The 23941-nt window shown below is 44.5% G+C and overlaps 1 protein-coding gene across 4 annotated transcripts in view; it reads left to right on the top strand.

Annotated features, from left to right (window-relative positions):
- The window catches only part of RNF216 (ring finger protein 216), a 697454-nt gene that overhangs the window by 335756 nt on the left and 337757 nt on the right, over positions 1-23941 (top strand). The gene's annotated exons all lie outside the window — the stretch shown is intronic.

Below are 23941 nucleotides of genomic sequence, written 5' to 3'. Positions count from 1 at the left end.
ATTGGTGGTGTAGTACACTAATCAAGATGAATAGATTTGCAGGTGCTTACATTTTGCTCCTCTAAGCATCTGAGTGTTAAAAAGTGAAATTTCAGACATGTCTTCCTCCTCCAGATTTACTCTAACCTTCTTCCTCCAATTCCCTTAGCCGATGCAGAACATTTCATCAGCCTTTCTGTGGCTCATTTGTAGTTGTTTCACCCATTGTTCAAGCTTTTTTGTTGTTTTTGTGATCAAATATTACTTTCACTCTCCCTTGATTACTCTTCCTGAAGCAGTAGGAGTTTAAGCGTGCTGTGTATTTGAAAATACTCCAGAGTATTAAAGACTGGTCCTGAGGGAGAACAACTGACCGGATGTCACAACCAGTGATAGGCATTGTTTCCAATGAGGTAGAGTTAACGGAGAGGAGACTGTCGCTGGATGTCCTGCAGCCCAAGCGGATAGCTAGCCATCATTTTCTACTTGCTGCCAATAATACTTTTGAGGCCTCATCTAGTGTGTTAAAAGCGGTCCCCGGCTAAAGTTCCAACGAGCCCCGAGACATTGCCTTCGGAGGATTTTACTACTGAGGGCAGCCTGCATACGATAAGGCAGTGGAGGGCACAGATGAGTAAATTACATGACCCTAGTGTGAAAGCTGTTATTCAAGTAGAGCCCATAGCAGATGTTCAGTGCCTAAATTCTACTAAAGGACACGGGTCACGTTCAGATTGATAGCACATTTAACGAACAAGGTCATGGAAGGGAATTCTTAGCATTGAACTTGCTCCCATAATAGAGTGCCTCTCTAAGATTGAAAAAGCACTCAAAATCATGAGTCCCATGCACCCCCAGCTACAATAGATTGTGTGCCACTGATACAGTTAGACGTGTGCGGAAGTTGGCTCCCCAGTGCCATCTTCAGAGTGCCCTTTCTGGAATCAGACTGTTAAAAGGCCCCGTCCGGCAGACCCCCTACTGGCATCCTCAACTGAGGCGGTCATGCCTGCGATAGGGGGCCCTGGCGGGGACCAAGTACATTGCAAGGGATGCTGGTGAAGGGGTGGTCAAGCTAGCTGGGAACCCTCAAACTAATAAATCTCCCACTATAAATATGCCCCAGCTTCCTGCCCCTTTGTTGCCTTCTTATCAGGAGACCCAAAGCTGCAGGATGGCCGGAAAGAATCACAGGAGGAGCTAGCTAACACATGTTTACACTGGCTTGGGAAAAACAAGAACTTTCCAGCCAAGATGGCCCATACTGTATTACTGACACAGAGGGGGTAGGGTGGATTGTCCCAGGTATGGACTGTATAAATATAAATTTTAAAGATCCAGCGATTGTGCATAAACTATTCAGTGATGACATGCAGAGTCAGAGATAGAGGGGTGGGGGTGTTGGGCGGAGGGGGGGGGGGGTGTGTGTGGGTGTGTGTGTGTGCGCCGCTCATAGTCGATTTGGTGTCCTGGCGGAGGTTGATTGACTACCTCCAGGAGGAGGGATTAGTGCCCACTTCGCATGTGGGGCTGGGAGAGCTAGGCTTCCACATTCCTCAGGCTGCAAAGGTAGACCGCTGCATGAAGATTGCACCTTGTTTGCCTACTGTGATGGTATCGGGTGAGAGGGTGAGATAGTACCACAAGAAGATGACTGTAAGAATAATTGTTTGTCTGCGAGCCCTCAAGTTTACTAGGATTCAAATAATGTGGGTTCTCTTGATGAAACATCTTTGGTCTCATGCAATGTGGCTGGGCTGCGCTCAGAGATACTATTACCCAAGTGGAACAATTTTATTAGTGGCTTGGAGACCATTTTAGTCAGTTTAGATAAGACACTGACATCGCTACATTTAATTATAAGCAGGGATTTCAACACTACCTTTGAGCCCCATGGACAGGGATGATGTTATTCTTATGGCAGAGGAGGGTGAATTATGGTTTATCCTGCAGCTGAATTTAGCTGCAACTAAAAAATGGGCAAGGGTGGCACTACAATTAAAGGCTCTTACACTAGAATTCGGACCAAGAGCCACTAGTGGCAGAACTAAGAGTGTCGGGAACGGGGCTTCCACATTCCAGGGTCACAAAGGTTCTAGTTTAATAGATTATGAGCTGATTAACCTTAGATTTTGGCCAATGTAGTTGATATGGAAGTGAGGAAGACCCTTAAAAGTGATCACAATCCATTATGCCTACCGCTGAATTCAGTGTGTGTTGACTGTGTATTCGACTCAAGCCCTCTTACTTGCACACATGGGCCTCTCTCCACAAACAATAGGCGCAGCCTCAAATGGCAGAGGGTAGTTTGGGATACTGATTACTTGCTAAAATAGCTGGAGAATTTGGAGTTGCCACTTGTGAGGTGGACATGTTAGCTTCTAGCATTATGGGTCGGACTAAGGTGGCTAACACTGATTCAGCCCTTTTTGAGCGGATTAGACAATATTTTACGGTCCCTGCAGCAAGTTTGTAAAAGCAACCACCCAACCATGCTAATTGGTATGATAAGAAATGTGGGAAGGCTAGGACCGATTTGTTAAAGGCCGTTAAGCTCAAGGGTTTGGGTAGCATAATTAAACTGAGGGAAGCTTATAAGCAGGCCTAGATACTTGTGAGGAGAGCTTGGGAGGAAAAAAGGTGGCAAGATTTAAGAAATGCCTGTGGAAAGTATGGGCCTTAGTAGTGGTGGTCTTGAGGTTGCACCTCAACCAGACAATGCGATCCCTCGGGCAGTGTAGGTTAATCATTTTAAATCTCCTTACTGTGATGACTCCCTGTTGGCGCTATCTGCTCCCCAACCAACAGCTTCTCTTTCTGATCTTAGGGATATGTTTGTTCTGAGCGAGATCAATATTTCTAGCAACACCATTATGGGAAGTAAAGCACCAGGCCCTGATGGTGTCCTGGGTGATCTATTCAAATATGATAAACCGAGTCGGGCAAAATACATTCTACTTTTGGCAAATCACATCACCAAGGGTGCGCCTATTCCTCCTTTCTGGAAGTTGGCAGAAGTAGAACCTATTTATAGCAAGCATTTGCAATGCAATAGGTCTCGCATTTGCTTGAGTTAGAGTTATTGACGTTGTAAATACATAACTGGACTTTTCTTGCCACATAAATTGGTGCCTTCTTAGTTATGACTGGGCTGTGATTATGGTACAGCAGTGGTCACGCCACTGGCTTGCACAACAGGGTTTTAGCTAATTCCAGATCTCGGATTGTGAGAAGGTTTGACTAGGTCAGCGCTCCTTTTATCCAATGCAGTGCCTCACCTTGGTCTCTGAGAGATGCAAAGATTGTTTGCTGGAAAGCATGCAGCTCCCATAGTGAACATGCGTGTTACACAGATCCAGTGGCCTCAGCGATCAACTGAGCAGAGTAGACACCTTGCGTGTTCTTCTGGCACAGGCGGCTGGAAAGACTGGACTATCTGAAACTGCATCTTCCTAAATTTATGCCCACCTGAATGCGGGGGCACACAACATGCTGATTTAATCAATAGAAATTATCTTTTCCCTGTTGTATTTATAGCTTGAAAAGCATGAAGCAGCCCACATCCTTCAGTTGAAAAAAGTTAAATAAAATATAAAACATTTAAATGCACTTTCAACAGTATATGATGTTTCGCATGCACATGGATGGAAGTCCAGCCAATGATTTTTAAAAGCAAACAAGGGCGACAGGTTTTAATAAATGCTCATCCTAAAAAGGGAATACAGTGAGCAGAACCAGGCAAGGCACTCTGGGGGTGATTCTAACCTTGGCGGACGGCGGAGGCCGTCCGCCAAGGTACCGCCGTGAAATGACCGCACCGCGGTCAAAAGACCGCGGCGGCCATTTAAACATTTCCTCTGGGCCGGCGGGCGCTCTCCGAAAGAGCGCCCGCCGGCCCAGAGGAAATGTCCCTGCAACGAGGACGCCGGCTCAGAATTGAGCCGGCGTAGTTGCAGGGGTGCGACGGGTGCAGTTGCACCCGTCGCTTATTTCAGTGTCTGCAAGGCAGACACTGAAATACTTTGCGGGGCCCTCTTACGGGGGCCCCTGCCGTGCCCATGCCATTGGCATGGGCACGGCAGGGGCCCCCAGGGGCCCCGCGGCACCCCCTACCGCCATCCTGTTCATGGCGGGTTTCCCGCCATGAACAGGATGGCGGTAGGGGCTGTCAGAATCCTCATGGCGGCGGAGCGCGCTCCGCCGCCATGAAGGATTCCCCCGAGCAGCGGTAAGTCGGCGGGAGCCCGCCGACTTGCCGCTTCTGACCGCGGCTGAACCGCCGCGGTCAGAATGCTCGTGGGAGCACCGCCAGCCTGTTGGCGGTGCTCCCGTGGTCGGTGGCCCTGGCAGCCACCGGCCGCCAGGGTCAGAATGACCCCCTCTGTGTTTTCCACCAGGAACTGCATTTCTGGGTTCATATACAGCCCTGTACATGTGTCTGTTTTAAAACGCAAACGCCTTCCCTTCTGTGTAACTAAGCCATCTCAGGAAAGAGATGAGTTAGAAAGAGAAACCGATTCACTGATTACAACGTACATACTCAGCAGCACCAAAAACGTATCTGAACTCCCAGCCACAGCCTTAGAAGGAAACCCACTCCCTGAGAGGCCCGTTACGAAAAAGCTTAAAAGCAGTCACATGGACTCTGTTAGCAGTAAGACATGAATCAAACTAAATTAATAGATGAAATAAATTAAGCAAGAGAAATAGGAAACAAACCACTCTGTAGAAGTTTGCAGCTGCTTTTAAGATAAAGTTTAAAGCACATATTTTCAGCAATGACAGGAGGGAGAAGAGGCAAGAATGCAACAGATGGCCAACAAAAAAGATCAATCAGTGAAGTCTGCTGGGAGGAGGAGCTAACACATGCTGTAACAGGAGTAAGTGTGACGTAGTGTGATGGGCAACAAAAATGTTCACTTAGTGAAAGCTCCTTCGGCGGGAACCTAGCACACAAAGGAAGGCCATTTAGCACAATGCACTAATACAAGTGAAACATTTAAGACCAGCACAACAAAGAATAAATGGCAAGATAGGTGTTGTTAAAAGCCCATATTGAATACAATACGTCTTGCAGACAGCGCTGCGCACTGCCAAACTCGACCTAAAAAGGGGGCAAGGGACTCCCCTACTAACTATAGGCCGATAAGCTTAACCGATGCGGTTCAGAAAGAATTTAGTAACAGTGCTGGCCAAGATCCAAGAGTGGATTGAGGAACAGGAAATCTTGATGCTCTATCAGGCAGGATTTAGGGCAAAGATGAGGACGATAGAGCAGGTTTTTCGATTTATGCTTTTATATTGGAAAACCGTGCTAATAGGCAGGGGTAGCCTACATGTGGTGTTCATTGATTTTAAAGTCTGCATTTGATCTGGTCTCGCGCCAAAAAGTTTGATCTGTACTACAAGATATGGGGATGCCGAGCGATATCTTGTCTATTATAATTTGTTTACACAAAGACAACCAGGCAGTCATTAGGTGGCGCGAGCAAGGCCAGATAGCAGAATCAACAAATACTGATAAAGGTGTGAGACAGGGATGCGTGCTCGCCCCTACTCTATTCTCATAATTCTTGAATTAGGTAGTTGACTTTCTCTCCATACCCTTGAGTGATGCCCCATCGATTGGCAAGCATAAAATAGCAACGCTTCTATGCGCAGATGACACATTACGGGTGGCTACAACACCTGCCGGCCTTCAACTCTTAGTGAATAGATTCGAGGAATTTTGCATTGTAAGGGGCTTGTGATCAAGACCACCAAAACAAAGTGTTCGATGGCATCTGTCGCTGTAGATACACATGTTCTGCATAGCTCGCCATCTGGTGTTGGGTTGGAGTGTTACAAGTTGTTTTTCTTCGAAGAAGTCTTTCGAGTCACGGGACCGAGTGACTCCTCCTTCTGTCTCCATTGCGCATGGGCGTCGACTCCATCTTTGATTGTTTTCTTTCCGCCATCGGGTTCGGACGTGTTCCTGTCGCTCCGAGTTTCGGAACGGAAAGTTAGTAAATATCGGAAGATTTTCGTCGGTATTGTTGCGTTCGGGATCGGCGTAGTTAGATTCAACACCGCATCGAAGATCGACGCGCTCCGGTGCCCTTCGGGGTGGTTTTCGATCCCCCGTCGGGGCCTGGTCGGCCCGACCGCGTGTCGAACAACGCCGATGGAACGGACCCCGTTCCGTTTTTGTCCCAAATGCCACAACAAATACCCGTATACAGACCAACATTTGGTCTGTAACCTGTGCCTGTCACCTGAGCACAGTGAGGAGACTTGCGAGGCCTGTCGCGCGTTCCGGTCCCGAAAGACACTCCGTGACCGTCGAGCCAGGAGACTTCAGATGGCGTCCACGCCGACAGCGCACCGAGAGTTCGAGGAACAAGAGGAAGAAGAAACCTTTTCGATCCACGAATCGGACTCCGAGGAATTCGACGATCAAAGAGCCGTGAGTAAGACGTCGAAAACAACACATAAGAAAAGTGACAAGGCCCAGGGGACGCCACTGCCACCAGGCCATGGCTCCACCCATAAATTCGGTGACCGACCATCGGCACTGAAAAAGGCCCAAACAGTGCCGAGATCGTCCGACTCCGGTCGAGACACCGGCATGCAGCCTTCTCGGGATTGAGAAAGTGCTGGAGAAAAGCAACGACACCGAGATAGCGGTGTAGAAACGGCTCGACGCCGAGACAGCTGCACCGACGAAGATCGACGCCGAGAGGTTTCAACTCCAAAAAAGAAAAAAGCCACCTCGGAGCCGAAAAAAGATAGAGGCAGGGTTTCGGTGCCGAAACAACCCGTAACCGACCCAGGTCCAGGCTCTTATACAGAGGAGCAATCACTGTCCTCTCAGATGCGAAAGCATAGGTTTGAGGAAGAGCTGCAATCCACCGAAGTGGACCATACGCAAAAACGTATTTTCATACAGCAGGGAACAGGAAAAATAAGCACCCTTCCCCATATTAGGAGAAAAAGGAGACTGGAGTTTCAAACAGACCAGGCGCCACAAACAAAAATGGTGAAAAAGGTGACTCCGCCACCCTCTCCTCCACCTGTAATTAACGTCTCACCAACGCAAACTCCGTCACATTCCCCGGCTCACACCACCATGAGCCAAGGTGACCAGGATCAAGACGCTTGGGACTTATATGACGCCCCAGTGTCGGACAACAGTCCGGAGGCATATCCAACAAAGCCCTCACCACCAGAAGACAGCACAGCATATTCTCAAGTGGTGGCTAGAGCAGCACAATTCCACAACGTAAACCTCCACTCAGAACAAGTCGAGGATGACTTTTTATTCAACACCCTCTCCTCCACCCACAGCTCCTACCAAAGCCTGCCTATGCTGCCAGGTATGCTTCGGCACGCAAAGGAAATCTTCAAGGAGCCGGTCAAAAGTAGGGCAATAACGCCAAGGGTGGAAAAGAAATATAAGGCACCTCCTACTGACCCTGTTTTCATCACCAGGTGTCACTTCACAACTTCAAGAAGCTGCTTACCTCGTTGGGCTTACAGGCAGCATGGAACACCAGTCTGCCGGGAATTATTCCATCTAAGGCCCAACTGAAGAAGTACTACTGACAGTGGGTTGCACAAAATGACAGAGCCTCGTGCGACAGAAGGCCTCTGGCAAATTCATTTTTAGCTTTTAAGTCTATTAGTTCCCTGGAACCTTATCTGGATTTTATTTCTATACCCAGAGACAGGAAATTGTACATTCAGTTTAGATTTGGCACCTTTCCTATGAGATCTTTTATGGACAGCTGGGCATCAAATTATGCTGTCTCTCCCCTATGTCCTGGCTGCAAGTCTGCCAAAGAATCTGTTGCCCATGTACCATTTCCTGGTTGCACATAGCTGCTTAGGGCCCTGGGGACTTGAAGCAGCATGTGTGCCCTGAGTGTTTTGCGAACTGACCCTAGCCGTTTTTTACGCTTGTTCCGTCACACAATTCCTAGGACACATGTGAACTATCAGGGCAAAGGCCATTAAGCAGTGGTAGAAGAGTGTATGATTGAGTCATCTTTACTAGAGCTGTGGCCTTTGTGGGAGGTATTTTTGTTTCCCCCCTGATTGCCAATATGCTTCTGTTTGGGTGGCTGTTTTTCGCTCGAGCCGTCTCTTGCTTTGTTTGATCTAATCATTTGTACTAACTTGTTGTGGCGGTTTGGCAATATTGCATTTTTATAAGTATGCATCACACAGCTCATGCATGTTGCCACTATTCTTGGAACTATATAGTTCATCGATTCTTTTTCATATGTCTTTTACTATGCTTTTTAGTGCTGCTATTATAATTTTGTTATGCATGTTTTAGTGCTTGTGCTCCTAGGGCTCTGGCTGTAAGATCAAAATGCCTTTCATATTATCTTTGTAAGGATGGTATTAATTGTTTTAGATTTTTATTCCATATTATTTGTCTATATTTATTCTTGTGTCATGTTATGCTTTTAAGACATATAGTGCTGAAATAAAGCTATTTGACAGTCTGACAAATGTATCTCCAATCTTTATTTAGTTCACAAAGATCATCAAGATTCATTGTAACCCTAATGCCCAAATACCAAATAGGTCTATTTGTGTAAACTTGCTGAAGGATTGCTACCAAGTCTTGACCTCTGCATTAAAGAGTAACAGCTCTGCTCTTGCAGTATTAATAGTATATCCGGCAACAGGCGTGAATTTTCCTAAAAGGGGAAATGTTGCCTTTATGACTACGGGATCTGGTTGAATGTATAAAACTAAATCGTCCACATAAATCTGGAGCTTAGTAAAACCTTGTACAAGGGCTCGGACAGCTCTTCCAACCTCCTTAAGGAACATGCTTGGAGTCTCAATGTAAAGCACAAACAGCAAAGGTGACAGTGGCCTGGCCTTGTGCCTCGGCGGATACTTATAAAAATTGACATTTTATCATTTAATGACAGTTGTGCCACTGAGCCCTGAAATATGCTGATATATGATTAATGCATTCATTTTTCGAAATAAAAACTTCCAATTCACCGAATCAAAGGCTTTTTCAGCATCGATAAACAAAACTATGGCTGGAAGCAGACTAGTCTCATTATAATCCATAACCTCCATTTAAACAAAAATATGTGTTGGAGACTAGTTGGTGAGCGGTTTTAAACCGGTTTTGATCCGCTGCCACTAAATCAGTTATTACTGCTGATATTCTCCTAATGAGAATCTTCATACAAATGTTATAGTCTGAGTTTAATAAAGTGATAGGAGTATAAGAATTTACCTGTTCTGGAGTTGTTGTTTTTTAGGAAAGTGGATTAAAATTATTTTCTTGAATGAAGGGGGCATAGACTCCGCACCCCCATTCAAGACATGATAAAATAGTTATGTAAGCAGGTGCTTTAATGAATACCATTCGGATGGGTAGCCATTGTCTCTTGGAGTCTCACATTGTGGACGCGCCCTCCCTACCTCCTCTGTTTCTTTCGGGTGAATCAGGGTGCCTTCTGCCTCTGTTGTCAAAGAGAGAATCTGGGCCAGGCATAGAAATCTTTAAATGTCCTCATCTGAAGGGTTAATACTGTCTTCATAGATCTTACGGAAATGGACACTGAAAACAGAATCTATTTCCTCTTTCTACCTTTTCACTGTTGGATCTTCTTTATTAACTTTATTTTCCATCTGTTGAGTGAGCGCACGCAATGCCAACAATCTACCCCTAACTTCTTCCTCCTCATACAACTGTTTCTCATAAGTCTCTGAACTTATAATTTCCTTCTCTAGCAAAAGCATTCACAATTTCTTCATAACTTACTTTCTAGCTGGTATAGCCATTCGGATCCCACTGCAGCCTAATTTCAGCGCTTTGAAGTTCTTTTAAAAGATTTAGTAGTTGCTCATTTTCTGTCTTTCACCAGGCTCTTTCATAGGCTATAATTTCACTCCTCATTGTTGCTTTGTAAGCCTCCCAAATGGTTTCTTGTGATGTAGAGCCTTTATATTCCAAGAACAGAATGCGAGTTTCATTCCAAATCTCTTCCAGAAAAGTTTCCTTTGATAATAAGCTTTATTTAAAAAAATATCCAATGGTTGATTTCTGCCTTTTTGAACCAGTTCCAGAGGTGGCCCTGCACTGCTTCTTATTGAGCCTATTACCGTTAATTAAAATCCCACTGCCATGCAGGCCAGAACCTGATCATCCCTCTTCACCATCATCCTGATTTCTCCTACTACCCGTTCTCTGTTGTGGAGGTCATTTTTCAGATTTTTAAGGCCCCAAAACGGTTTTCATCCCTGGATTCTGCAGCCCCCCTTACCCTTCCATTTTAAACCTCCCCTGCCGCACTCTGAAGTGCCCCACCCACACACACAAACCCCTGTCTGCTTTCCCTTTAAGTACCCATGCACTTTCTTTGCGTTCTGCTTGGATACTGTACCAATCCTTCACCCTTGAGTGTGGTGACTGCTCCCCTCTCCAACCCCTCGATCAGTACCCTTAAAACAGAATACATAAGCAAAGAAAAAAAAACACCTCCCCCATCGTATCACATAGAGATCCCCATACACAATGTAATATGTACTTGGGCATGCAACATTGGCATATTCTGTAAACGGGCTACAATGTGCTCTCATAATCAAGTCATCCTTAACCTTCAGGAGGGCATGAGTTCTAATAAAATTTTCTATAACCTTTGCGGGAGAGGACGCCAATTCAATCCTCTGGAATACCCACAAAGTGTAAGTTTGATCTCCTTAAATGAGTTTCCTGATCCTCTAACTGAAGTGTAATTAACTTGATCTTCTTTGCATGGCATACCTTAGCTGGGTTTAGCTCGTCTTCAGCGTCTTCCAGGATGAAGAATCGCATTTTTACTTCCTGAAGCTTCACTGAGTATTGATCGATTTTTCTTCTCAATTTCATCCACTTTGCCACTCAGTGACTGGGCCATTGAGTATGACTTTGCTTTAACTTTTGCATCTCTCCTAAAATAGTGGTCAGCAACGGTTCAATTCTAGTTATGGGGGAGCTGAACTCTTGCATTGGTGAGGGTCTGTGCTGGGGGAGGCCTAACCCTTACCCCATTGTTTGATTCTGCAGTTATGGTGAGCCCTTAAAGTCCCTGATGCTCTTGATACAAAGTGCTAGTTTGAAGCACTGATGGTAGATTAGATACTAGATGGACCATCCTAGTGTTTATTACTTTAATTGCCAAGGCCACACTTTGACTGTCCCCTATACTTATTCCCCCTTCCTCATGTCTCCACTTATCTCCTACTCAGGTAGTTGTTGGTTGTGAGAGGTCGCTGTGCACGGCTTACTTCTACTCCGATGGTAAACGCCTTCAGCTTCATGTTTGAAACTTGAAACTCTCCATGTCCAATGTACTTGTGGCGGCCATGATGATTGGAGAGTGGCTTCACTGAGAAAGGCGAAACCTTGTGAAGTGTCACATCATCCCGCTCGAGACAGCCACTTGGGACCTGCTTGGGCTGCATTTGAAGATTTGTTACATTCTTTCTTAAAATCGATATTTGTCATATGTACTGATCAATTCGACAAAAGTGTTGCAGTCAGTAAAAAAATGACTAGAGGTAGTACTTCTCCAGATCTGTGCGTAGGCTGGCGCGTAAAGAAAAGAACTGACGTCAGCGCATCGGGTTAGTGCCTATATATGACTGCAACATCATCACGGCGACCACAATGCTAACAACGCACACAGTCGACTGACGCCACCTGGCAGTGCACAGGGGTACTGCTCGAAGAAAAATCTCCGGATCCAGTCTGATGCCTGGGGGAAATTCTACTGTGAGAAATCTGCAACTAGACTGTCTCTACCAGATTTATAGTTACCGAAGGTAAGTAACTTGTTCTTTGCACCTATTATAGACTGCTCTGAAATTATGCAGTATTTTGTTGTAAAGAACATTTATATGGGAGAAACTTGAGGGTTTCTGTTATAACTTTCTTAGCTAAACTGTTTTGAGGAGCCAATAGTTGAGGTAATTTTCTTCTTTAACAATTGAACAGCCATAGGCAAAGCCAGTAAGTCTGGCTTCTTTAGGAATAATGAAAGTGCTTCTTTATTGGTTGGCAATTGTGTGCCCATTCACTCACTTATGCCCTTATTCATCCTTTCACAATCACCTATTTAGTTCTATGCTTTCAGTGACGTCGCCATCCGTACAACCCTACCCACAACTGCCTGTCATGTACAAAGCAAATGTCAATAACAAGAAAACACATCTTCCAGATGTTTTGGCTCTGACCATGCTTGCTATTTAAAGGATAGTAAAACACATGAAGACATCACTGCTATATCTAGCTAAGTTAAACCCATGTTATGTGAAAATGTATATCAGTCACAAAATATAGATGAAGCAGGTCTTGTGATGATGTTGGAAAAGCATCACAATTAAACACTATTTTAAGTAATAACTGACCTAATACTTCCCTCCAGTGGGTTCAATTCAAGTATATTGCATTGAATAGCTAACAAGCATAGAGTAGCAGAATTGCTTTTGAATATGCCAGGCTATCTGACTTTTCAACTAAGTGGTATGCAAATTCTTATAATTTGCAAACAATCACTGCAATCTTTTAATACCAAACATATCACAGTTCTGCTAAATCTGTTTGTCAGAACTCCGTAACTAGGTGATTTCATGCATACATACATATTGAAATAAGACCTGGGGGCTTGGCATCCGTGATACCAAGTGGAGGAATTCAAAAGGCCAGTGTGTTAAAGACCACCACACTAAAGAGTAGCAACTTTAAAAATACAGAAACGAGACAAAGTTAAGTCTATGTTCCCGCATGTCCTGTTACTCATGCCAGATTTGTGGAGGGCTTCATAAACCCAGACCTCACAGAACCTTGAAAGCAATCAATATCATGCATGGCACATCTTAAGCATGAATCTTCAGCTGTGGTACCACTTTGTGATCCATTAACACCCATGATCGGGGACAGCCCTCTCCTCTAGATATTGTTATGACAGATGGCATGAAATCGCACTGGACCCATTCAAATTATAATCCTGCTTTGTTGAAATACCAGATCATTACATACAGTGCTGTTGGCTTCTAAAACACCCTTTTAAAACATACTAGCCAAGAATAGGCTTCAGTTGCTGTTTTGGATGAGTGCACACTTATCCCTCCTGCTGTCTGGGATGGCGTAGCTTGTTCTCCAGGCAAGTCGCAGGTGTTCAGCATGGCCACTGTCAGTCTAAATCCATGTGAACTGCAAATATTGTTTTGAGAAAGAGTGATCTATTATTTACATCCCTAAGCCGTTAAGCAGCCAACAGAAAACCCTACCACCTACATTCCACATCCTAGCTATCAAAAAACAAATTGTGGCTTCAGAGATGTTGAATGCTTAAAGAGCTGGAGAGAGGTTGACACAGCTATTCAGATTGATATATCTAACTGCAGATTCCTCGCCTTTAGAATATTCCTGGGAGTCAGACGGGATCTGGAGATTTTTTCACCAGTGCTTCCATGCGCCAGTAGACGGAGCACTATGTATCCACGATGACTTCACACCATCCCAGAAGTGACAGAACATGTCAGTTTTTAGAGGCTAGTGGCTGAATTCACCTTCTACTCCATTGCGTTGCAGTACTTACATATTATCCCTCATGGCACAACATAGATGTTGATTAAGAGGCAGACAATTTGCTCCCCCATTAGAATGAAGAAGGGGTGTACTTAGACTTGTAAAATTCTAGTGGACTAGATACTTCACCAGAGACAGAGCTGACTCACCACCTGCTCTATCAATGTAAGGAGGTGACCCTTAAGCAGCAGTGGTGTGAAAAGCAATAGAAGTGCTAGATTTGCTTTTGCCTACACTGGATTTAAAATCTACGGACAGAAGTTCTGCAACCAAGTCTTGCCTCTTTGAGCCAATACTAACCTTTAATGGGGCCCTTACGGACAGTGTCATGGCTACTTGACGTGAGGCATGCTCAGATGCTCCTGTCAGCTGACCCATGGCTAGACAATACCTGCCAGCCCCTGGCGACCATGACCCTGAATTTCTGATGAAACATACAACATGTGAAAGGAGTGTGGTATATTTAACGTCACTCCAAATGCTTTTCTGGCAAACACCCTAAATAGGGTTTCGAAAAGTATTGATGCCTACAGTACAAAAATACTTTCCTCAGCTAACCTACCTTTACTTGTGTGCCTTTAGATCATGTACCCCCATGCCTTATGGGAAATGGCCAGCGATACCTTGTTGGCTGTTACGAAGGCTCTCACAGTGATCCAAAGTGCTCACTGTGCAGCAAAGTAGATGTTGCTGGCAGTCTTGGTACTGTTTAGAAGTCTCACTGTTAAGATCCAAACTTTCACTATATGGATGCTTAATCATCACAAGAACAACACATATAGCATAGATCTCAAACAAGAACTAATTATGCTCCAACCACAATATTTAGTATCTCATAAATATGTAAATAAAAACACATAAAATGCTAGTGACATTTGTTAATATAGTTTATTATCCATTGGACCAGATGCATCATCAAAAACAGTTGGTAGAAAAATAACATAGAAAGCAACTGTATACACTCAAGAAACAAAAAGAGGTTTCTCGGTCGACAGTGTTTTGGTGGCTCTTTGACCTTTATCAGGACAAATCAATTAATTAAAACTAATATTTAAAACTTTGCAGCTCAGATTTTACAAGGGTTAATCAACTATGGCAGTTTTCTGTTCCTTTCCTGCCCTGAGCAATAGCCTCGCTATGGTGATGTAGATATCAACAGGAAATAAATTGCTCCTAAAAGTGGCGTTTTCAATTGCCTTTCTGTTTGGCACAGTTAATACAGTCCTGTATGGGCCTGGTCTTCGATGGATCTAGATTGTTCAGAGAAAAGTCTGACTCAACACGCGAATGATTCAAAGATAGAGGTCCCACTGTTCAATCCTTGGAGTTACTGTCTCTAACCAAGCAATTTTGCTAACCATATATAAAGTTTAGGTGCTATTACAGAGGCCTAGCTTACCTGCAAAACCAACCTTACCAGCCAGTGCACTAGAAACTCCTCTCTTTTGGAAAAGATTTATATATGTTCACTCCAGCAGGGACAGCAATTATCTAACTCTTCCACCCCTGCTGCAGGGGTTCCCATACAGCTTTGATTTTGCCCTTCTAGGCCAATGACCTGCTGATGGTGGGGCAGTATACAGTAGGTTTGTTGCATGTGTAGCTGTGGATACACATGATGCGCATACTCTCCTGTGTTGGTCTCAGACGTATGCAACTTGTTTTTCTTCAAAGTCGAATAACAAGGTCCTTTTGGTGGTAATGTGCATTGCTATTAGGTCCATTGCTTGATGTGTGTTTTTTCCACCCTCAGTTTCGGGCGTGTAATTATCGAGCTCTTGGTTGACACTTCTTGGTGTTGTCTCCGGGCCTGTTCGGATCCTCTAGACTCATTGTTGTAAAGAGTTGTGGTGTCTCCTTCATTTCGTATTGTTGTACTCCCTTGTCCAAGGCTTCTACAGTGCCCCATTCAGGGCCTCACCCCTGCTCGGACTTCTCTGCAGTTCATCAGTGGGCCATCTATGATGGAAAGGACTCCATTCCGGAACTGCCCTTATTGTTGCACCAACTGTACATTTGGAGACCTCCATTCGATCTTTAAACATTTTCTGTCCCCAGAGCTCAAGCAAGGCTTCTGTGCTGCTTGTCCCTCCTTCTGCAACAATACCCCCAGTGAAGTCCGCTGCCATGAGTTAGACCACTCTTTCCTCCTCCATCTCCAGCATCAAACTGAGGCTGAGCATCGCACTTGAAGGTCAGACATCGAGGCCAGAAGCTCATCATTAGGCTTCCTGTCCCCCTCTGCTGAAGGCCATGGTTGGCACCAACACTACACTTGGGACCTTGCACCTAGCCAGCTCCTGTCACAGAAGCATATACTGAAGCCACAACACTCGACTCCAACTGCTCCTTCTGCACTGACTTAAAAGACACAATTGAGGTAATCTTTGGATTTGAGACCCTAAGCGCTGACACCACTTTAGTAAAGAAATGCCCGGAGCCCACTACCTCATCTTCCACTGCCTCCCAGGATCAGCAGATCCTCCAATGGCTTCAGGGTGAACTTAGTGCTTTTCAGCAGCGGATCCTCATCCATCCACAGACTGGCCAGATTCTTGCTAAGCCCTCCAGAAAACAATGGAACCAGCTTCTAAGATCAAATGGCACTATGACAGAGATACTAGTCCATGACCTCCTCGTCCACCCCACCTTTCCCCTCCTCCTTTTTTGCCTTTTTCTCAATATCCCCTCCTTCACCCCCATCACCTGCTGGCCCTTTGTCTCACTCCCCACAGGCTTCACGACGTTCTGGGTTTGGGGGAGACAGTACAGGGTCTCCTTGTGTTCCTTACGACACACCTTTCAACCCACAGCCACAGTATGACCCAATGGACAATTATAATGTCGACTCTCCTGGGTATACGGATCCTGCACCTAACCTGCAAAGCGTTCCTGACCAGACTTCAACTCCCTATACCATGAGGTACTCTCCAGGTCGGCCACATACCATAAGGTCGAAATGCATAAGTTACCGCAGGATGATACCTTCTTGCTGGAGATGCTCTCTTTCACCAAGCACTCCATGCAGTACCTCCCAATGCTAAGGGAATGCCATAGCATGCTCTTGACATCTCTAAGGAGCCTGTGAAGGCAAGGGTATTCAACCCCTTGGTGGATGAAATATAACAATGCCTACTTTCCTATACCCATTTATCCTGCTCACTGCCAATTTTTCAGGTTCTTGGTAAGTGGGCAGCATTATCAGTTCAAATAGCTTTCCTTTGGGGTTACCACTACCGTCAGGGTGTGTGTGTGTGTATATATATATATATATATATATATAATGTGTTCGATGGCATGTGTAGCTGCAGATACACATGCTGTGCATATGGATTCCGACATCTAGTGTTGGGCTCGGAGTGTTACAAGTTGTTTTTCTTCCAAGAAGTCTTTTCGAGTCACAAGATCGAGTGACTCCTCCTCTTCGGTTCCATTGTGCATGGGCATCGACTTTGTTAGATTGTTTTCTTTCCGCCGTTGGGTTCGGACGTGTTTCCTCTCGATCTAAGATTTTGATTCGGAAAACTTTGCAAAACTTTATTTTCGGCGGTATTGTATCGATTGGGTTAATAATCTTCCATCGACACAGCAGTACCGTCGGGAAACAACTTTGTTCGCCCTACTCTGGCCTGTTTGGGCCAACCATGTGGAGAGCCTCATGGATCGAACTCCATTCCGATTCTGCCCTCGGTGCCGCGCGAAGTACCCATACCCATACCCAGACCAGCATCTGGTTTGCAACCTCTGCCTTTCTCTAGAAAAACTGCGAGGCCTGTCGATCCTTCCGATCGAAAAAAATCTAAGAGACAGAAGAGCAAGAAGGCTTGAAATGGCGTTGAAGAGTGGAGAACATTTTGATGTAGAAGAAGAAGAACTAATACAAACAGCGGTCTCAGTCTGAGATTCGGAGTCAGAGTAGGAATCTGAGAAAGACAGACCTGTCACAGCCGGCCAGCATGTGATTACGTCTGCCCCTGTACCCTCACATAAGAAAAAACAGAAGGCCTTGGGTACGCTACTACTGGAAGGCCATGGCTCGCCCCGAACAAAGACTGTCGGTGACTGACCCTCCTGTTCGGCACCGAAAAAGGCCACCCCTCCGAAAACCTTAGGGTTGACAAAAAGCTCAGTTTCAGACTCCAATAAACAGCAATTTTCAGAGTCGAAAATAAGAAAACCTGTTTCGGAGCTGAGACCTTCTCATCCTTTTCGATCCCAAAATGACACATTTTGGAGCTGAAAAAACTGGCATACACAGAGGAACACAGACTTTCTAAAAGACTTAATCAAAGACACAAAACCTCTGAGGAGGAGTCAGCGGTCGAACCAATACTTCAAATTATGGATGAGAGGCAGTCCAGGATCCACATCCATAAGGAAACAGGAAGAATTATCACAGCACCTCCTTTAAAAACAAAGAGGAAGCTAGCATTTCAGGAGGAATTGGACAATATGCAGCCCCCAGCTAAAGTGCCAAAACAGAAAGAGAAGCCAGCACCTCCTCAGTCTTCTCCTCATTCTCCGCACCTACCTACCTCTCCTCACACCAGCCCTACTCCAATGCATTTGTCAACTCATCCCTATGACTCACAACAGGACTTTGTTGATCCATGGGATCTTTATGACCCTGATCCCATCCCAAGCAACGATCCAGACAGCTACCCCTCTAAACCATTACCACCTGAGGATACTACTGTATATAACCAGGTCATAGCTAGGGCTGCAGCCTATCATGGGGTCACAATGCATACAGAACCACTAGAAGAGGATTTTTTATTCAACACATTATCTTCAACTCATTTTATATACCAATGCCTCCCGAAGCTCCCAGGCATGTTTAAACATGCAGATCAAATTTTTAACGAGCCGGTAAAAGCACGCATTATAACACATGGAATAGAAAAGAAGTACAAACCTGCACCTTCTGACCCTGATTATATAACCCATCAGGTACCACCTGATTCTATTGTGGTTAGTGCTGCCAGGAAGAGAGCAAATAGTCAGTCCTCAGGATTTGCACCCCCTCCTGATAAGGAAAGCAGAAAATTCGATGCTGCAGGGAAAAGGGGTGCATACCAAGCAGCAAACCAATGGTGAATAACAAACTCACAAGCACTACTAGCTCGTTATGATAGAGCCCATTGGGACGGGATGCAAGATATGATACAGCATCTCCCCAAAGAACACCAAAAAAGGGCTCAACAGGTAGTGGAAGAAGGGCAAGCTATCACAAATAACCAAATAAGATCTGCCCTAGATGCAGCAGATACAGCCTCAAGGAGTGTCAACACAGCAGTCACTATTCATAGACATGCATGGCTCCGATCTTCTGGATTCAAGCCAGAAATACAACAGGCTGTGCTAAACATGCCCTTTGATTTAAAAAAAAAAAAAAAAACATCTTTTTGGGCCAGAGGTAGAAACAGCAATAGAAAAGCTACGAAAAGACTCCGACACAGCTAAAGCAATGGGTGCACTCTATTCCACACCATGTTTCATACCACAGCTCTCAGAGGCACCAACCTCCCACACAAAACCAACCTACCAAACACAGTACCAACAAGGTGGATTTAGAGGCACATATAGAGGACAATACTCCAAAAAAGAGGAAAAATCCAGACCTCCAAACAGCCTGCAACACACCCAAAACCGTGACTTCCCTCACTCCCTACCACTCCACACCTCTCCTGTGGGGGAAGACTACAGCAATTCCACACACACTGGCAAAATATCACCACAGAAAACCGGGTGCTATCAATTATCCGCAATGGTTATTGCCTAGAATTGATAAACACTCCTCCAACTAGTCCACCAAGGTTTCACAAACTAACCACAGAACACAATTCTGTTACAAGAAGAGGTCCAATCTCTACTACTCAAACAAACAATAGAGTTAGTTCTACAGTCTCAGATAGAAACAGGAGTTTATTCACTATACTTTCTCATTCCCCAAAAAGATGGCACCCTCAGACCAATATTAGACCTCAGGCCCCTGAATCTTTACATCCTGTCATAGCATTTTCACATGGTAACTTTAGAGGATATTATCCCACTGCTACAAAAACGAGATTTTATGACAGCTTTAGATCTCAAAGATGCGTATTTCCACATACCCATCCATCTTGTCCACAGAAAATACCTCAGGTTTGTCATTCAGGGAAAACACTACCAATTCAAAGTGTTACCCTTTGGAATAACAACAGCGCCAAGGGTATTCACAAAGTGCCTGGCAGTAGTGGCAGCTTACCTAAGCAGACAACATATACATGTCTTTCCATATCTAGACGATTGGCTAATAAAATCAAGCAGTCGTACACAATGCCAAAATCATACACGTTATGTAATACAAACCTTACACACACTAGGTTTCTCAATAAAATACAAAAAATCACACCTCCAACCAGCACATCTACAACCGTATTTAGGTGCGATACTAAATACTCAACAGGCTCTAGCATTTCCAAACACACAATGGATACAAGCTTTCCAAAATCTAATTCCACAAATACAACCAAATCAACAATACACTGTAAGATTTGTCATGAAAATTTCTAGGAATTATGGCATCCTGCATTCAATTGTCCCACATGCAAGTTTAAACATGCGGCCCTTACAACAGTGCCTTGCACAACAATGGTCACAGGCACATCGTCAACTCCAAGATCTAGTGTTGATAGACCGTCAAACATATATGTCCCTTCAGTGGTGGAATTCTACCAATCTAATCAAGGGGCGGTCATTTCAAGACCCTGTGCCTCAGACCATAATTACAACAGACACATCAATTATTGGTTGGGGAGCTCACCTAAACAATCACAACATTCAAGGACAATGGGATGTCAAACGGAAACAGCTACACATAAATCACTTGCAGTTATTAGCTGTCTTTCTAGCCCTCAAAGCTTTTCAACCTCTTCTCACACAGAAGAATGTTCTTATCAAAACAGACAACATGACAGCCATGTATTATCTCAACAAACAGGGAGGGACACATTCATCCCAACTGTCCCTTCTAGCCCCAAAAATGTGGAAATGGGCAATCCACAACCAAATTCATCTATTAGCTCAGTACATCCCAGGGATAGACAATCAGTTGGCAGATATCCTCAACAGAGATCACCAACAAACTCACAAATGGGAGATTCATCCTCATGTACTTCAAAAGTACTTTCAAAAGTGGGGAACACCAAACATAGACCTGTTTGCATCAAGCGAAAACACAAAATGCCAAAACTACGCATCCAGACACCCACATCCCCTATCCAAGGGCAATGCTCTATGGATCAATTGGTCAGGGATATTTGCGTGCGCTTTTCCCCCCTCTCCCCCTCCTTCCGTTTCTAGTCAACAAGTTGCGTCAAACGTCACTCAGCATGATACTCATAGCACCAACATGGGCACGCTAGCCGTGGTATTCAACATTACTAGATCTGTCTGTAGTACCACACTCCAACCTCCCATGCAGACCATATCTGTTGACACAAAACAGAGGGCAAATCAGACATCCAAATCCCAAAGCTCTCAATCTAGCAGTTTGGCTCATGAGGTCATAGAGTTTGGATATTTACAACTCCCATCAGAATGTATTGAAGTTATTAAACAAGCAAGAAAACCCGCTACTAGACAGTGCTATGCCAACAAATGGAAAAGATGTATATATTACTGTGAATCTAGAAATATAGACCCTCTTACAGCATCAATATAAGATATTGTATGCTATTACCTTCATTTACAGAAATCTAATTTAGCATTCTCTTCAATAAAAATACATCTTACTGCAATTTCTGCATATTTACAAAATATACAACATAGATCTTTATTTAGAGTTCCTGTCATGAAAGCTTTAGTGGAAGGCTTAAAACGCATCATTCCACCCAGAACACCACCAGTTCCATCTTGGAATCTAAATATAGTGCTTACAAGACTCATGGGTTCACCATTTGAGCCAATGCACTTGTGTCAAATTACATTTCTAAAATGGAAAGTTGCCTTCCTAATGGCAATTACTTATTTAAGAAGAGTAAGCAAAATTCAAGCCTTTACTCTTGAGGAACCTTTCTTCCAAGTACACAAACAAAGTTGTACTAAGAACAAATCCAAAGTTTCTACCAAAAGTTGTATCACCATTTCATATTAATCAAACAGTGGAACTGCCAGTCTTCTTTCCACAGCCGGATTCTGTGGCAGAAAGAGCTCTACATACTTTGGACATCAAAAGAACTTTAATGTACTATATAAACAGAACTAAACCGTTTAGAAAGACAAAACAACTCTTTGTAGCTTTCCAATGACCACATACAGACAATCCTATCCAAACAAGGTTTAGCAAGATGGATTGTAAGGTGCATCCAAACATGTTATATCAAAGCAAGAAGACCCCTTTTAATTACTCCCAAAGCACATTCTACACAAAGGAAAGGTGCAACAATGGCTTTTTAGGGAATATACCAATGGCTGAAATATGTAAAGCAGCTACATGGTCAACACCACATACATTCACTAAACACTACTGTGTAGACGTATTAACACAACAACAAGCCACAGTAGGTCAAGCTGTTCTAAGAACATTATTTCAAACAACTTCAACTCCTACAGGCTCGACACCGCTATTTTTTGGGAGGACAAACTGCTTTGTAGTCTATGCACAGCATGTGTATCTGCAGCTACACATGCCATTGAACGGAAAATGTCACTTACCCAGTGTACACTTCTGTTCGTGGCATTTCTGCTGCAGGTTCACATGCACCCACCCTCCTCCCCGGAAGCCTGTAGTTGTTTAGGTTAACACATTTGTATATTCATTTACATTTGCATGGACATCTCTTATTTTATACCTATATACTCGATCACTCCTTCCTTTACCCTCTGCGGGACAATAATCTAACAATGGAGTCGATATCCTTGCATAATGGAACCGAAGAGGAGGAGTCACTCGATCCCGGGACTTGAAAATACTTCTTCAAAGAAAAACAACTTGGAACACTCCGAGCCCAACACTAGATGTGTGTGCCACCTGGAAGAGGGCTAATAGCCTGTTGTCAGGGGATGCTCCTCCCCCTGACAGAGTAGAAAATTTGATGGTGCTGGCAAGAGGGTAGCGACACAAGCTGCGAACCAATGGCAATTTGTTAACTTGCAAGCCTTGCTGGCAAGGTATGATAGAGCCCACTGGGGCGAGATGCAGGAACTCCTACAACACCTGCCAAAAGAACACCAAAAAAAAAGCACAACAGATTGTTGAGGAGGGTCAGGCCATAAGTAACAATCAAATATTGTCTGCCCTTGATGCTGCAGATACAGCAGCTAGAAGCATGAATACTCCTGTCACCATACGCAGATACGCATGGCTACATTCCTCTGGTTTCAAGCCACAAATACAGCAGGCAGTGCTGAATATGTCTTTCAATAAAAAAACACCTGTTTGGTCCTGAGGTTGACACTGCCATAGAAAAACTCAGGAAGGACTCGGACACTGCCAAAGGAATGGGTGCCTTGTATAGAACACCTTACAGAGGCTCCTTTCATAGGCAACAATTTAGAGGAGGATTCAAGCCACAGTCCACAAAGGCTTCTACCTCCCAGGCAAAACCAGGGCAACAACAGCAGTACCAAAGAGGGGGATTTAGAGGTTCTTATAGAGGCCAACACTTTAGAACCAGAGGCAAATTCCAGGCCTCAAAACATGCCACTACCCCTTCTAAACAGTGACTTATTAACCATCCCTCAACCCCACACATCTCCTGTGGGGGGAAGACTGCAGCAGTTCCACTCCCAATGGCAAAATACCAACACAGACCTATGGGTATTGTCAATTATCCGCAACAGCTATTGCCTAGAATTGATTTCTACCCCTCCGAACATTCCTCCACGTTATCACAAATTGTCTCCAGAACACAATGTTCTATAACCACCACAGACCTGCTATAGCTCTAAGGTTTTCATCAATACGACAAAGTATGACCTCCAGCCTGTTTAAAGGGTAGTACTCAACTCTGTAGTAGGCAAGGCTTGACCCAGTACAGCAAGGGTTCAGACCTTCAGCACATTGCTCTCTCTCTTTAAGCTGGACCACCAGGTAACAGTCAGAACTCTCATGCGCCTAGTCAACATGATTGCATCTTTTGCTGCTGTAGGCTCCCCACACTTTTACACATGTGCCTGTAACAGGAGTGCCTAGCGCCCTTTGGTCACAAGCAGAGGGTCACAGAGCGGATCAAGTGTAGATTTGGGGACGCACTTGTTGCTCTCTGCAGTGGTAGAACACCACCAGTCTGTTGCAGGTTCTCTATCTGGGACCGCGGGTGACCATTAAAATGGATGCTTGCCTCACGAAGTGGGGGACACACTTATAAGAGTTTGTGGTTCAGGGTC

Source organism: Pleurodeles waltl, chromosome 10, assembly GCF_031143425.1.
Source record: "Pleurodeles waltl isolate 20211129_DDA chromosome 10, aPleWal1.hap1.20221129, whole genome shotgun sequence".
Lineage (NCBI taxonomy): Eukaryota > Metazoa > Chordata > Amphibia > Caudata > Salamandridae > Pleurodeles > Pleurodeles waltl.
This window is presented reverse-complemented; position numbering and strand designations above follow the sequence as displayed.